The 16670-nt window shown below is 31.9% G+C and overlaps 2 long non-coding RNA genes across 2 annotated transcripts; one reads left to right on the forward strand and one right to left on the reverse strand.

The window, feature by feature from the left end:
* Positions 1-3047: 3047 nt before the first annotated feature.
* On the reverse strand, positions 3048-4473 carry LOC140037259 (uncharacterized). Its single transcript, XR_011841176.1, has 3 exons — positions 4284-4473; positions 3731-3864; positions 3048-3326 (listed from the first exon to the last, which is right to left on the reverse strand). It is a non-coding gene; the product is annotated as an uncharacterized lncRNA (long non-coding RNA).
* A 5041-nt stretch (positions 4474-9514) lies between these two features.
* LOC113728925 (uncharacterized) lies at positions 9515-11244 on the forward strand. Its single transcript, XR_011841177.1, has 2 exons — positions 9515-9765; positions 11178-11244. It is a non-coding gene; the product is annotated as an uncharacterized lncRNA (long non-coding RNA).
* The last annotated feature ends 5426 nt before the right edge of the window (positions 11245-16670 follow it).

Here is a 16670-nt window from a genome sequence, read left to right on the forward strand (position 1 = left end):
AAATCATATGCGAGTTAAACAGATATTATGATTTTATCACATATATTTTCGAAGCAAGTCCAATTCAATCGCCTTAATCGGTAGCATTTTCATTCATTTTTTACTTTATATAAAACTACAGAGGAATATTATGAATATGTTAAAATCTTATGAGAGTCATCTGACAATATATTGAATCATAATAGACCTAATAGTAATTTACGGTAAGAAAGATGAAGTTGCGGGGAAGAGACGGACTAAATGAAACCCCCCTTTTGAACATTGATAAAATATGCCATATATAGAGTATGGATTTAAAATGAAAGGATGTAGATTTAACTTTAGGGATGCATAATCTTGGTTTTTTAAACTTTAAAAATACTAAATTTTGGCTTTTTGGGAAGCTTCCCTTGCAGAAGATGCTAGTAAGAGTCTTTTGACTACTTAAAACAAATTATAACCATCTTTGTGAAAGTAAAACTAAATTTGATCTTCATTAGGTCATTATCATCATTACTGGGAAGGCTTACACCGGATAGATCTGGTTCTTAAAAATTCAATGGTCAAAATTGTGTCACACCGTCTCATCAAGTGGTATGACACAATTTAAATCACTGAAATTTTGAAAATCGGATTTACCCAAATTTTGATTCACTAGTAGTGGTACGGCTTCAACTTGTTTCCCAACTCACAAGGCAGATGACTAAACACAACTATTAAGGTGACGTTTGATAAGAGGGTTTCAGAAAGAAGAATTGGAATAAACCCCATAATTGTTGTTTGGATTACTACTATCGGAATCGGAATTTTGGAATCAAATCTAAAAATTTAGAATTCCTCAATCCACTAGTAACTTGGAGGGTTTTGGACAAAACCCAAGTCTGATTCCGGTTTAGAAATGGGGGCTGTCCCGCCACCCATTAAAAAAATTAATATATAATTATGTATATAATATATATTATAATTATAATATTTAATTGTAATTAAATTTTTTATTATAGTATTAGTATAATTATATAATATATTTATAATTATTATATACACATACACAATATATTATATAAATATATATCATAATTCTTTAATTAAATATATTTATATTTATATAATATATATTAAAAATATTAATATTATATAATAATATATTTATATTATATATATAAATGTATATTATATGTGCATATAATTATAATGTATACGTGTATATAATAATAATATATTATATAATTATAAAGTATATTATATATTAAATATAATTTTTATTATATATTAGTATATTTATAATATACTTTATAATTATATAATATATTAATATAATTAATATTTATATATATTACATAATTGTAATCATATATTTATATTATAATATATACATATAGGATTATAAATAATATATATTATAATTATATATTTTATTATAATATTAGTATAATTATATAATATATTATAATTATTTAATTAAATATAATTATACTTACATAATATATATGATAAATTTATTAACATTATATGTATATTTATAAATGTATATTATATGTGCATATAATTGTAATATATATGTGTATATAATATTAATAAATTATATAATTATAATTATATTTATTTATAAATATAATAATATATTAAAATAATTATATTTAATATATAATATATTATAATTATATAAATATTAGTATAATTAAAATATATTATATAATTATAATTATATATTTATATTATAACATTTGTATAATTATATTTAATTTTATATATAATATTTAATTTAATTAGTTACAAACTTATAATAATGATATTATTAGTTATCTGTATTAAATAATGTATATTAATCTATGTAATATAATTCACATTATCAATTATATTAATAATTGTACATGTTTACTAATAAAAATTATTAATTAGTTATACTAAATTTACTAATACAAGTATTTGTATTTTACAAGTATTTGTATTTTAATTTTGTACAAACGTCTGTCTTCAAGTGAAATTGTGTGCCATGAAATTCCATTTCTCTAGACAAATAATTCTAGAAATTATAAAGTCCTAAAGGATATTATCAATTAAGTGGAAACCAATACTTAGAGATACAAAGCATACACCCATCCCATGTCTAGAAATTGGGCTTCTAAGGAAAAAATTAAACCCTGAACAGCTAATATCGTAGAAATATTCTTAGCAAAAGTTCATAGTCTTACGTGGTTATAGCCGAAAAGATGTTGAATTCTTGTCACCTTTTATGCCTCGTTTGTTGATCTCCTCTCCACTCCAAACACAAGCTCCCTGTATTTGGTTTTGGTGTTTTGTAGAAAGAAATGAAAAACCAGAGCATACAACAAATTGAATGAGCTATAGCCAATCAAAAGTTTTATTTTGAAGATGCACATATTAAGAGAAAATAAAAAGCATTGCGACATTAAAAGATGAAGAAGAAAAGGGACAAAACAGAAAGAAAGAAGAAAAAAAAAAGAGAATGAAACTTAAAAGATAAAACTCATACGATTGCAGGGGCAAATTTGTGACCATTGACCAATATATATATATATATACTCTATAAAAGTCTCTTGGATGATTTACCTTTTAGTCCTTACTCAATATATTTATATCTATAAAAGTCTATATAAATTATATTCAATAAACATGGTGAATTAACAGCGTGCAAAGCTCAATACCTTGTCCAATATATAACATAAATCTGTTGCTATAGCTATAGGTGCTACTGACGCCTTTTAATACCATGACAAACCAGCAAACTAATCTATCTATCTATCTATCTGTATCTATAATCCGAATAAAAGAATGGATAGTTTAGGCAAATAGAGTGTAAATAATTTGAAGTGCAATCATTTTTTTATTTTGGTCTTAGTTTTTGCTGTGACCAAAGTATCCTTTTGTCTAATAATTACAGTCATTTTATTTCGGTTATGATATTAATGAAATGAACAAAATGTTATCAGTTGCTTCCATAATATGAGTATTGTGATAGCTCCACCTTACCCTGAGGCGAACCAAAGGGTTCGGCGGACCGCCTGCCCAACTCTCGCCGGGACTCAGTCACTTACTACAGTCCTCAATTAAATTACAATATCAATTTCCAATATACATCCAATGGTCCACAAGTTTACATATTATAAGTGAAGCAATACTTCTCAATCGCACTTCAAACTAAAACCTCAAGAGATGAAAGCAATACAAATTTCCCGAATAAGACGAAGGTCCTCAGTTCTCACATAATTACAAGTACAATCGTAGTCTCAAATATTACACAAGATAAAACTAAAAATCCAACTGTACAGGAGATCATCCAACCATTCACACGGAGAACGTAATACAAGCTTCCTTTGCCTCGAGCCCTGTGGAGGGGAATAAAATATTTTTGGGGTGAGCTAGAAGCTCAGCGAGTAACCAGTAAAATCAGTAATCAAATCAGTTTCTCAATAGTTCATTTCAATGATGTCATGAATCAGTAATCATATGTACGTTTATTGCTCTCGTGAGCTAGTGAAATCATTGTACTTAAACATCCAACGCTCAAATTGATCAGTTAACAGTGAAACAGTGATAGGGAGCCCTTTGGTGCTCCAAATGAACAGTAAATTGTGGTGGAGACGTTGGTTCTAAGCACAAGACTTCCCAAGAACTCATTGAAGCCAAATCATGTCATGAACTCACATGCAGGCACACATGATATGCAATCGAGTAAATAATGCAAGAAACAGTTCATAAGTAGCTTTGGAAATAGTTTGGGGTCACTCACCAACCACGGCTCAGGAACCATCCATCATATATCATTGCTTTGCTCAAGTCCAAGCTCTAGATCACAAACTCAAAGCAATCAAACACTCTCAAAGTTCGGACAGCACTTCCCCTTAATTTCTTCATTTTTCCAGCCTACAAACATTCACCAAATCCATAACTATCAACCACAATAGCACATATACATCATAGGCTATTAAACACTCTTAATAAAGGTCATAATACCCCCTTCAATCTTAACCAATTAAGTGCACAGGAACCCACAATAAGAAAGCCCCAAATTAAACCCTAAAATCGAAATTTCCGCACAAACCAGAAATTTTCCGCAAACAATCGTATCCAACGTATACAAGCTCCATTTTATACCACAACAAGCTATCATTCCAAAGCCAAACAACAATTCTCATATAAAATCAGAAAATTCCCCAATCAATCAGAAATTGGTCCAACTCTAATTAAAATCATGAAATCATCCCCAAAATAGCATCTCTAACCTCTACAAACCACCAATATACCATTATTAGAACAAAGAGGAAATTTTCCAAGCAACTTACCTCATAACTCAAGAAAGGTAGCAACTTAGAGCTTCCCTTCCAAAAATCACTCCGTCAAAAGCTTTAAACCTCCTTAGTACACACTTGTATGGAGTAGTTTCCAAAACCATCGGTGAAATCCCAAGATTTGAGCAAAGATTGAAACTAGCAAAAATGAAGAAATCTCTCTTGTTTTTCCTCTCTCAACAGCCGGCCAAGCCAAGGAAAGGAATGAGGAAAAATCCCAACCAAAACAAGATAAGAAGGAAGAAAATCAACTGGTCAAAGTTGATGGCCGACATGCCACGTCACAATCCGGCCGGAATCTGGCCGGATTTCTAGTCGGATTCCAGGCCGGATTCAAGGCAGTGAAGAAATTATTTTTTTTTTCAAATGAGCCAACCAATCCAGCCAGAAACTGGCCGGATTATGCCGCCGGATTCTGCAAAAATTCTGGTCACCAGAAAATTTTTCCCTTTTCTTTTCTTTCGGGCATCACAAGTATTTAGAATAAAAATAAACTATTAGAATTTGAGTTATAGTGAATTAAATAAAAAAAGAATAAAATTTATTTTTAAATTTTTAAAAAATATGGTGAAACTTAGTGGTTAATAATGTAACAAAAATGATATTAATTTTTTTTTTTACCAAAAATACACTCCTCTCTAATAAATAGACAAATTGCATTGTATTTCATTACTAATAAATAATATCAAATAGGCTAGCAGTTACAAATATGAAAGATTCCTTACTTTTTATTTACCAAAAGAAAGAAGAACAAATTTTATTTACAAAATCTAAGTTAGTGTACTTCAAACATGAAACAAAACATAACAAATTGGTACTGTAAGTCTCTTAAAAAATACCACGAGTTTTTTTATTTTTTGGATACAAGTTAATTAAGTCTGAAGAGTATCTTTTTAATAGGCATCTATTACTATGGAGTAAAAAAACTTTAATAGAAAATAAAATAGGAAATGGAGTGCCAAGGTAGGCAAAGAGTTTTGTGTTAGGAATTTATTTATTTAAGTTGCAATAAAGATTAAATTTAATGGACTTTATCAATCATATTCTTGTAACAACTAATAGTATTAAACTAAAATTAATGAATATTATGTTCATCAATGCTAATCATAATAATAATTAGAAAGTCGAAACATCCCTTTGAGTTATGGTGAATTAAGCCAAAAAATATTTTTTTAATAAAATATCAATTTCAAGGAGTATTTCAAAGGTGAATAAAAGTATATCCAAGTTCAATTTAATTATTATATAATAAATAACCTTAATGTCTTACAATTGTTAATCATAGAAACTCTATATTCATAAAGCATGTCATCAGTGAGAAATACAAATAAGTTTCACCAAATCAAAACATTTCTCTCTAAAGTTAATCTATTTAAAATCGAATAATGGAATTTCAATATATTTAGATACTATTATAATTACAGTAGCACTATAGATCATTTTACAATCCGCCATTAGCAAAAAATAATAATAATTAGAAAATCTCACTAAAACTAATAAACAATTCATAGAATAACTTAAAGGGAGCAACAAGTTATTCAAAAAATTGAAAATTTAAACTCAAATGGCATAAAAAAGAACATTTAGGTCATCTAAATTTAACCAAAAGATAAAAATATTGATACTGTTACAAAATAAAAAGTACTCTAAAAACAAAGAGTGATTTATTACTTGTGTATGTTTGGTTACGGAAAACTAAGTTCAGAAAAATATAAAATAATATAAATATTAAATATCATATTTTTTTTGTCTCAATTACGTTTATTCCTTCAAAACAATTGATTTTCTAAAAATTTTAAAGGAAAAAAAAAATCTAAAAGCATCATGTTCACGTGCAAAGCATGTGTTTTATTACTAGTTTGTTAAAATGTCTAACTATGTGCACTTGGATGTGTCTTGATGAGTGTCTTAAGGACATTAATTAAAGGAACTACTGAAATATAAGCTGTTACATTTATGTTAGAGGCAAATCAGTTGAACCAATAATAGTTGTATTAGTCCAAGCTGACTGCCCTTTAATTGGTGCCAATGAATTATTAGTTGTAATGGTTTGCTTTAATTGAGTGATGGTGTACTACTTCAATGATCATACCATTATATATTACTCGCAGCCACATAAATAGACCCCAATTTTTGGCGAGCAGGTGAGTGGGAGAAGTGACTAGCCTCTAATTGGTTCGTTAACACTTTAACAATTGAGTTGAGTTTAAATCCGCTATTGAAAACTTTCAGAAGGTGCCAAAGACATTGGGACAGGCATAGCAATTGTTTTTTTTTTTCTTTTAATTTTTTTTACACGAGCTACTGGATGTTCCATAATCGATTTTTCTGGAAAGAAAAACATGACATCGAAATTGTGATAGAGAGATTTCGCGAATTGCTATGGCGCTAGAAGTATCAATAAATTGCTCAGGAAAAAAAAATGAATATAATCATAGCCAGTTTGGTCCTGTATCATAACTCTTTTCTTGCTCTTTGCTGAAGACTTGCAAGTCGTTGCATATATGTGGTTTGGAAATTAGAAAGCAGCTGTCAAGATGGGCTGAGCTTTTCAATCTTCGCTCATTCGATCAAGCCAATGACAACCCTATTGACTTAAAAAAAAAAAAAGAAATACATTGTATTTGTGACGTTTTGGATACAGGGAAAGCATTTGATCAATTAGATTGCCATTCATTATCATATAAAAATATAAAATTACTACATTTATAGAATATCCAAGTTAAAAGATTCACGGGCGGATTTATTTATAGAATATCCAAGTTAAAAGATTCACGGGGGGATTTAAGGTGGGGGCACGGCCCCCAGTGCTCTCCTTAAATTCCTATAATACTTATACAATTTTGATATAATTTTAAGTGTGCCCCCAAAGTTTTCTTAGAAAGGATGCAAAAAAATTACGTACTCTCTCGGACCCTCCGTCCCACTTTGATAGTCCTGATTTTTTTTTCACACAGTTTAAGAAAAAGTAGTTAACTTTATTGGAACAATCAATTTAGGTAGCTATTTTTCTAAAATACCCTCACATTAATTAGAGTACAACTTTATGAGAACTTGAATTGATGGTAAAAAAAAAATAAACTCTCATTAAATGGAGTAGGTTTATAGTAACAACAACTTACATTGAATAAGCGTATTTTAGAAAAATTAAAATACAACTACATTCTTCAATTGAAAAGTGGACTACAATTTGGGACAGACGAAAAAGCGAAACAGGACTATCAAAGTGGGATGGAGGGAGTAATTTTTTAAGTTAGTTCATAAACTAAAATTCTAAAAAAATACGTGGGGTACAAATTTCATTTGAAATAAGATAAAAAAAAAGTCTTTTCATTTTAACTAGCAACCAATTATATCATTCACTTTCTTTGGGCCCAACTCTCCAATTTCCCTTTCCTCTTCTGGTCCCCCATTTTTCCCCCACAACCGAGAGCCACTGCTTTCCACAACCAAGCAGCTAGCTACTCTTTCTCTTGATCAATTCATCCAATCATATCATTCACTTCCTTTGTCCCCACTTCCCAATTTCCCTTCCATCCACTGGTCCCCCATTTTCCCTCCACAACCGAGAGCCATTCTTACTTCCACAATCAAGTTAGTTATCAAAATATAAAAACTCGCAGTGAGCAATTGTAAATAGTTTAGTTTATTTTTTAAATAAAATTATTATTACATTAATAATTTTGAATTTATCTTTTTATGTTTTTCTTGGAATATGTGCATCATTTGTACTTGTTGGTAATTTTTTTTTTCTTAAAAAATTAGAAAAAGAGTAGGTAAAAAATTTTGGTGTTGTTTTTGCCCCCACTAAAAATTTTTTCTGGCTCCACCACTAAAAGAACATATCAAACGTCAGTACAAATATAGCCAATTTCATTATTACTTTCACTATCAATCACACAAGCTCTAAAATCATAAAGGTAGTACAAAACTTAAGGCCCACATTACGAAAAAAAGTTTTAAATTGAAATACCATTATTTATCATTGACACCGATTGGAAGAGCACTATCAATCATTTACACCAAACATTACCAACCAAAAATCATTTCGGCAAATCATTAACACACAAAAAGTAAAAACTGAAAAAACCCACTAAAACTGAAATACAATCTTAAAATCACATCAAGGTAAACCACGAATTAATAAAAAAAACTGAAAATTTAATTCATATGCAACATAAAAGAAAACATCACTTAAGCAAAATGCAATGGATACACGAAGACACTTTATACACCGCATCTATATAAATATAAGATTTTGACCAACTTCCAGACCATACTGCCCGAGATATATTGGCAGCCGCCGATCATTTGATTGGACTAAAATTTGGAATGAGTACGCTTGATGATATGAATCATTTGAAAAATAAACGTATTCGTTTTGTAGCGGATCTTTTACAAGACCAATTCGGGTTGGCTCTGATTGGTTTAGAAATTGCTGTTCGAAGAACTATATGTGGAGCACAAATACATCGACCGGTACTAGTTGTTAGCTGTTGCTATACTGTTTGGATGATGACATCTAGTAAACTGATTCTTACACTGATTTCTCCTGTATACAGGAGTTCCGGTTACGATGGAGGTTGCTAGTGATTTAGCGGATAGGCAGGGGCCAATATACAAGGAAGACACAGCTATTTTTGTCAGTCAGTCTGGTGAAACTGCTGATACTTTACAGGCATTAGATGATGCTTTAGAAAATGGTGCATTATGCGTTGGAATCACACATATTGTAGGAAGTGCGCTTGCAAGGAAAACCCACTGCGGTGTGCATATTAATGCTGGTTGTGAAATAGGTGTGGCGAGTACTAAGGCAAGTAATTGGCACTTTGTTTTTGGCGTTACTTCCTTCTATTCTTTTTTCTTTTGGTTTTACTATTATGTGACTTGTTATGTTGTTCCCTTAATCAACAGGCATACACCAGTCAAATTGTAGTTATGGCAATGTTGGCCCTTGCTGTTGGAGGAGACATGATTTCAAATGAAGCAAGGAGAGAAGCAATAATAGATGGTCTCCTAGACTTGTCGAGTATGCGTCTTGCTTGTTTCTTGCATTGCAGCTACAGCATTCTTTAGTTTTTCTGCCTACAAATGTGTGCTTTCTAGTATTTATTTATTTATTTGTCAAAACGAAAGTGAAAACGGTAGGCAAAGTGAAAACAGTAGTATTTATTATTTGAGGTATCTAATTCTATTGTATTATGCTTTTGAAAATGGTAGGCAAAGTGAAAGAGGTTCTCAAGCTGGATGAGGAAATGAAAGATCTTGCTGAACTGCTCATTAATGAACAATCACTTCTTGTATTTGGAAGAGGATATAATTATGCAACAGCCCTAGAAGGCTCCTTGAAGGTAAAGGAGGTTGCTCTTATGCATAACGAGGGAATTCTTGCAGGTGAAATGAAACACGGACCTTTAGCTTTAGTGGATCACAACCTTCCAATTGTTGTGATAGCTACTCGTGATGCTTGTTTCAGGTTAGTTGAATGTTTTGATAAGGGCAAATTATCCAATTGGCCCTTTAACTCTTTGTATAGGTAAAATTAAGCCCCCACCTATTTTTTGCTGACTTTAAGCCCTTGAACTTGTAAAGGTGGGAAACTGTGGCCCTTTTAGCCAGTTTCTCCGGTTTTGCAACCGGAGGACCAATTCACACGAATGCAAGTGTGTTTCTTCAAAGGGCATTTTTGTCCGCATATTCTAAGCAAAAAGGGCACAACTCCTCCCTCCCTCCATTTTCCTAACCCAACCCAACTGCTAGTCGAAACTTCACTGCAACAATGGAAGCAACAATGGAGTGGCAAGAGAAAATCTTTCCTACAAGGAGTTTCGACTTGTTGCTTAATTCTTTCTCTTGCCACTCCATTGTTGCTTTTCGTCTACAGCAAATTTCAGAATGCTCAACAAGATTTCAGAATGATTCCAAAGATTCTCGCTTTTCGTGCAAGTATCAAATGATCTAAAGACAATACCGCAATACACCAAATTTGGCAACATTATGAACTACCAGTCGCAAGATCTTAGACAAAACTAAAGATGAGAGAAAAGGAGGAGGTTAGTAAAATTCTCTCTTTTTTTGATAAATAAATATGGGCAAATTCTACAAGATAATTTGTACAGAACATCATTTGAAAAATCGTCAACATCCCAGATCGCATATGTGCAAATTCACATCAGATAACACAAGTAAATCTAGAATCAATGGCCATTTGACCACAAAATTGCAAACTTTAAGAGAAAAAGTGCAGGATAGAGGGCAAGCGGGATAATTATAATGAAACAATTAAATTAAAAGGAAAACTAAAGGATTAACACTCACCTAGTGCAAAGAAAAAGGTGAAGATTGCAGAGAATACATTTCCAATAATAGCAGAAACTGCAAAGCTGAAATATCGTTTAACTTTATCGGCCAAATTCCTGAATGAAAATGAGAAAGAAGAAGAAGAAGGCAAAGAATGAGATGGATAAGCATAAAACTCCATGGATTCTGTCTCCAATCTCAAGAAAATCTTTCTCTTGCCACTCCATTGTTGGCTTCCATTGTTGCTGTGAAGTTTCGACTAGCAGTTGGGTTGGGTTAGGAAAATGGAGGGAAGGTGGAGGAGTTGTGCCCTTTTTGCTTAGAATATGCGGACAAAAATGCCCTTTGAAGAAGCACACTTGCATTCGTGTGAATTGGTCCTCCGGTTGCAAAACCGGAGAAACTGGCTAAAAGGGCCACGGTTTCCACTTTTATAAGTTCAAGGGCTTAAAGTCAGCAAAAAATAGGTGAGGGGCTTAATTTTACCCAGACAAAGAGTTAAAGGGCCAATTGGATAATTTGCCCTTTTGATAAACTAGTGGTTTCGTGTTTATTATATCTGTTCCATAAACATCTCTTTTGCTGCAGCAAACAACAATCAGTCATTCAGCAACTTCATGCTAGGAAAGGTCGACTAATAGTTATGTGCACGAAAGGAGATTCTGCATCTGTATCAGTTGGTGGATCTTGTCGAGTAATTGAAGTTCCTCGTGTTGAGGACTGTCTCCAGCCTGTACTTAATGTAATTCCATTGCAGGTAAATTGCCCACTTTTATTGGGAACCTTTTCTTGTGTCAACTATTCATTGAGTTGGATGAAGGATGATTTTGGCAGTATGGATCTTCTTTACTCTGGGAACCTAAATGCTGCTATTTTTAGGAACTTTTAGGTACCGAATTGTTAAACTACTTAATAACGATTTCAACTCTCAGAGCAGCATTAATATTAAGTCCAAGAACTATGAAAAGTTTGCAAGCTCTGCAAGTCTTTGATTTTTATTTGTCTGGACAGTGCGGTCTATGGCGTCTCATTTCTTTTGCACAGATGATTTATCTTGCTGTCAGGAAAGCCCCAGTTACTCTCCTTGTATGAGGCAGCAAAGATAGTTTGTCTGCTAGAGTGCTAGAAGTTCCTTTTCCATTCCCTTGATCCCAGGGAAGAAGAGCTTTAATTTAATTTTGTTCAGAGTCCTTGGTTTTAGTTTGTGTGGATGGTAGGTGCAAACCGGGTTGTAAAATTGTAACTTTCTATGTAAAATATCTTGAGAAGCTTAGCAAGTTTTACATGTTTTTTTGATCATTCGTGAAAGACTTGATGATCAAGGTGGAGATAATGTTCGTGTGATTGTATAGTTTCAAGTCCAGAGGTAACGCTGCTTGTTGGTTACCCATCTGTGCTACTATCATCTTTGAAGGGTCCTCCAGTGCAGCTTGTTAGTTTGGTTTTTACTGATTGCATCTCTGTGTGGTTTGAATGCTACAGGTAAACAACTTTCGCTTTCAGGTCATCTAAAAGTAGTGTTCAGGATGGTGTAGAATAGAACTTAATGCTTACTGTGATTTTTAGATGCTTGCTGTTTACTGCTTGGTTGTTTACTGCTTGGTTAGAAACTCTTAAATGAGTCTAGAATTTTGAGTCCACTCAGGATTGGTTTTTGTCTAAGTAATTATTTGGAATAAAAAAAAATTAGCACACAATATTTTTGATCCCAATCAAATTGGTTGAGTTATTTTGAGAAGATAAATTTGCCGTAAAGTTTCTAAAACTCGTTTGCAATATTAGCACAATAAAAAATGATTTATCAGGCCAAACATGTACATTACATGGGATTCATAAAGGTTAACACATACAAGCACGCATCGACCGCACAAGTTATTTCAATAGCCATTAGGCTAGTTTTCTAAAAACGTAGTAAAAGCAGCAACGACATATACTCAATGTAAAAGATAATTCTAATTCTTTTTTTTTTGTCCAATGTATTTTTTTATTTTAATAAACCAGTAAACACATCACAATCATATAATTTTCATCTGGACAGGTGTTGCATTCATTTATAGATGTCCTGCCAATTACTGCATTCATTTATAGATGTGAAGTGGAGCCTCAAACAGCAAATTGACAAGTATAGCCCAATTAAACTCTATCGAGAAACTATTAGTGAATCGTTTTCGCATATCGTATTATTTTTTTAAAACATGCACACGTTATAACCTTCTAGAAATTATTAGAGGCAAGCATCCAATGGATGATTCATGAATAGTGTCTCGATAAACAAATACATTTTCTTGTAACCAATATCTACGACCAATAAACCATCGCCGCTTTAATAGCTTCACCTTTTATCAATCTTGGTCACTTTATTAAAGTTACATAGAATAATAACAATGAATGATAAGTCAATTGCTCGTCAACAAATAGATCAATTTGCATCTCCTTCGATAATTCACCAAAGCTAACAGTTAACCTTTCTGAAAGGGTGACCCAAGTATTGCAGGTCACTACGAAAATGAAGGATGGAGAAATCAGATGAGAGAGAGCAATAAAGAGGCAGGTAGTTTTCTTTTGCTTTTCATCCTCATAAAACACCAATGATTACCTATGCATTTGTTAGTGAAACATACAAGGAATCTAAATAAAACGGGTGGATTCTTGGGAAATGAATAGTAGGTAAAAATTTCCCTCATGAAACTAATTATAACTTCTATGTCCACATCCAAACATGATAACTTATTTTGAAATCAAATATAACGGATAAAATCACGTGTTCAAACAGACCCAAATTTTCTGCAATAGCTAGATGTAATAGTTGACTCCACTATAGTAAGTTTACATCATATACATGTGGATGTTACCGTCTAGCTTTGCTGCCAAGGCTCTAGAAAGTGAGATGACAGGCAAACACAGTGACCAACTAATCACCAAGAAAATCAAAATATGTAAGCTTTACAAAGCTGAAGTACGTGGTTCATTTACATTTCTTTCATCAGACACATGAATTAAGAAGGAAGAAGTGGTGGTACAAATTAACAAAATGCCGTGCAGTATCCTCCTTGTGTAAATATTGGCACACTAACTGTAATATCTTAGCCCCCTTAAAAGGTTGTTGCGCTCTTTTCTATTACTTCTCTTGTAATATCTTAGCTAAATGTGTCAAAATAGGTGATTTGGACGGATTTAGACAGGTCATGATTGAGTAATGGATAAAATTAGGTCAACCCATTTATACATATTTAAATAAACGAGTATAAATGGTTATCCATTTATACCAATTTAATAAATGGGTACATGTATAACCAATTGCCGATTTATGAGTGGGTACAGGTATAACCAATTTCTCATTTATGAGTCACTTACAATTTTACTTTTTTTTTAATTTTTTTTTTTGCATGGTGTTTGAAAAGAAATAACAGTTGTTTATTGTTATTAAATTGATAAAAAATCAAATTTATTTACTTAATACTCATTAAAAGTTAAGTTTAAATATATAATTATTTTTAAATGTGTATAAATGGATGAGTCGAGTCAGCTCACTACCTACTAATTAAATGAGTTTAATTGAATACTCATTTAAACCCATTCAAAATTAGTGGACGGGTTTGGACGGATTTGATTAAGTTAACATAATTGAATTGTGATTAACATCTTTAATCTTTGCCGCTTCATAAAAGGTTGTTACTCTTTTTTTAGAATAGACGTAATAATAATCATTTGAAAGTTGGAGTTCAAAGTTGAGAAATATTCTAGTAAGAATAGACGTAGTAAGAATATTCTAATTTAGAAGAATCTTTAAAAATTTTTAGAATCTTTAATTTAATTTCTATCTTCACCTTATCATGACTCAATATTTGAGAAATTATATGAGGAGGGCTTTTATTTAAAAGATTGAAGGTTTAGTCAAGCACCTAACCGACTTGTTGCATCAAGATATAAGGTTTAGAACAAGTGAATCTTGTCTTCTTCCTTAATACGGTTAATTTGCTCATAAATTCTCTGTTTCGATCATTTGGTTATCAAAACTTGCTAAAATACTTACACAATTACGGAAAACCTACAAGATTGAATGTCACCTTTCACAAGGAAAATTCTGTCGTTTTCTGTCCATATCTGTGTACATAATACAATATTTAATAGGTGTGTAACTTCAGGTTGCAAAAAATTAAAAATCATGACACAAAAGAGGAAAGTAAAAACAGCTGATAACTCTACGGAGGTAAAAGTAAAATTGTTGATCAATCATTTTTGACTAATCTGGGGGAGGGACTTAATAAGCGGGAGGAGGTAGGAGGATTTGAACTAATGATTTTTAATTTTTTGGGTCTCGATCTTAATTATTAGATCAAGATTTTCTCGACTGGCATAGCCAACATTCTAAATACGCTACGTATAATTGCCATTTTTCCTTATTTGCAATTTTAACATTTACTTGGAGTTTGGTCTCAACTACGTATGAGTAGTTTTGGTATTCAAATATGAAATAATTTCAAAACTTTGTTTGAAACAATGAAAAATCATCCTTGTTTTCAATGTTTTGAGAAGTTAAAAGCTGTTTTAAGAAACAATCAAAACTAATTTCATTTGTTGATGCTGTTGTGGCCCTTGCGAGTTTCAATTACTTGGATAATTTAATTAGTTAATTGGGCTGAGGGATTATAGCAAACTCTTGGGCTGTTTTTGTTGGACTGGTCCAAGTTCTAATGGCCTTTTACAATTGTTTTTTGTTTTTGGGATCCGATTTCACATTTGCCAAAATTGAAAAGGGCCATCAGAAAATTTTTGGGAATGTTATCTTGGGACTAATACAGTTAGTGGGCCTTAAAGGTTAAAAAATAAGAAACTTTCTGGGTCCATGCATATAGGGCTTATGTTCTTATAGGGGACATTTGTTTGTTCTATAATTAGGGCTGTCAACGGGCCGGGTCCGGGCCGGAATTCATTATTCCGGACCCGGACCCGAATTACTATGCCGGATCCGGATCCGACCCGTTTACCCGACGGGTCTTTTATTCTATGTTCCGGATCCGGATCCGGCGGGTCCGGATCCGGATCCGGGTCTACCTGAACAAATTTACTAAAATTTATAATTTCTAATAAAAATGAGAAAAAAATATATTTGTAAACTAATTTCTAACTAATGCAAAGAAAAAATCAAATAAGAAAAGAAATCAAATTAACTTTATTAAAATACATCACCCTAATCAAATTATATTGATAAATATATATTTTTTAAATTATTAATTCATTTATATCCGGATCCGGGTCTAATACGGGTCGGAATACTATATTCCATATCCGACCCGTTTTTTTGTTTGACAAAACGGATCCGGATCCGGATCCGGGAAACGGAATTAAATCCCTACCCATACCCGCAATAATTTCACGGATCCGGTCCGGATCCGGGTCTAGACCCGACCCGTTGACAGGCCTATCTATAATTGAACTTATGGATCATAAAGCCCAATTTATAAATTCCCGACTCTTCAAAGAAGTTTAGAAGCTGAAATATTGAGCAAACACCCAATTTGGGCTATATACATCCAAGAACTTATTTAAAAGGTCGATTTTGTTATAATAACCCAATTTTTTTTTAAAAGCTCTTCAAAGAACTTATTTAAAGGCTCGACTTTATTATAGTAACCCAAATTTAAACAAACAAACTCAATAAAAATATTACAAGTCCAAGTTTGTTTATAAATCCAAATTAAATAAAAAGAAGTCTTTTTCAAGAGTAGGCTTGACTCTAGGGTCAAGCCCAAATTCAAATGCAACTCGAACCAATATATGCCTATTTACATCAAAATAGAAACTTTTTTCTTAGAGATAATTGAATTAAAATACTTTTTAAAAGGAGAAGTCTTTTCAAGAGGGGAAACTTTCCAAAATGGATAACTTTCAGAATAGGGAAATCTTTTTTTTTTTTAGAAACCATTTCAGTTACTTTTTTTATAAAAGATTCATATGTTTTATAGGATTATTTAAGATAAAAATAAGTAAATGAAATAACATATGTGAACTAATTAAGTCATATATATTATCGGCTATAAGTTGGAAGTAAGATTGCATATCTTTAGAAGATAAATGAAG

This window comes from Coffea arabica, chromosome 2e, assembly GCF_036785885.1.
Source record: "Coffea arabica cultivar ET-39 chromosome 2e, Coffea Arabica ET-39 HiFi, whole genome shotgun sequence".
Lineage (NCBI taxonomy): Eukaryota > Viridiplantae > Streptophyta > Magnoliopsida > Gentianales > Rubiaceae > Coffea > Coffea arabica.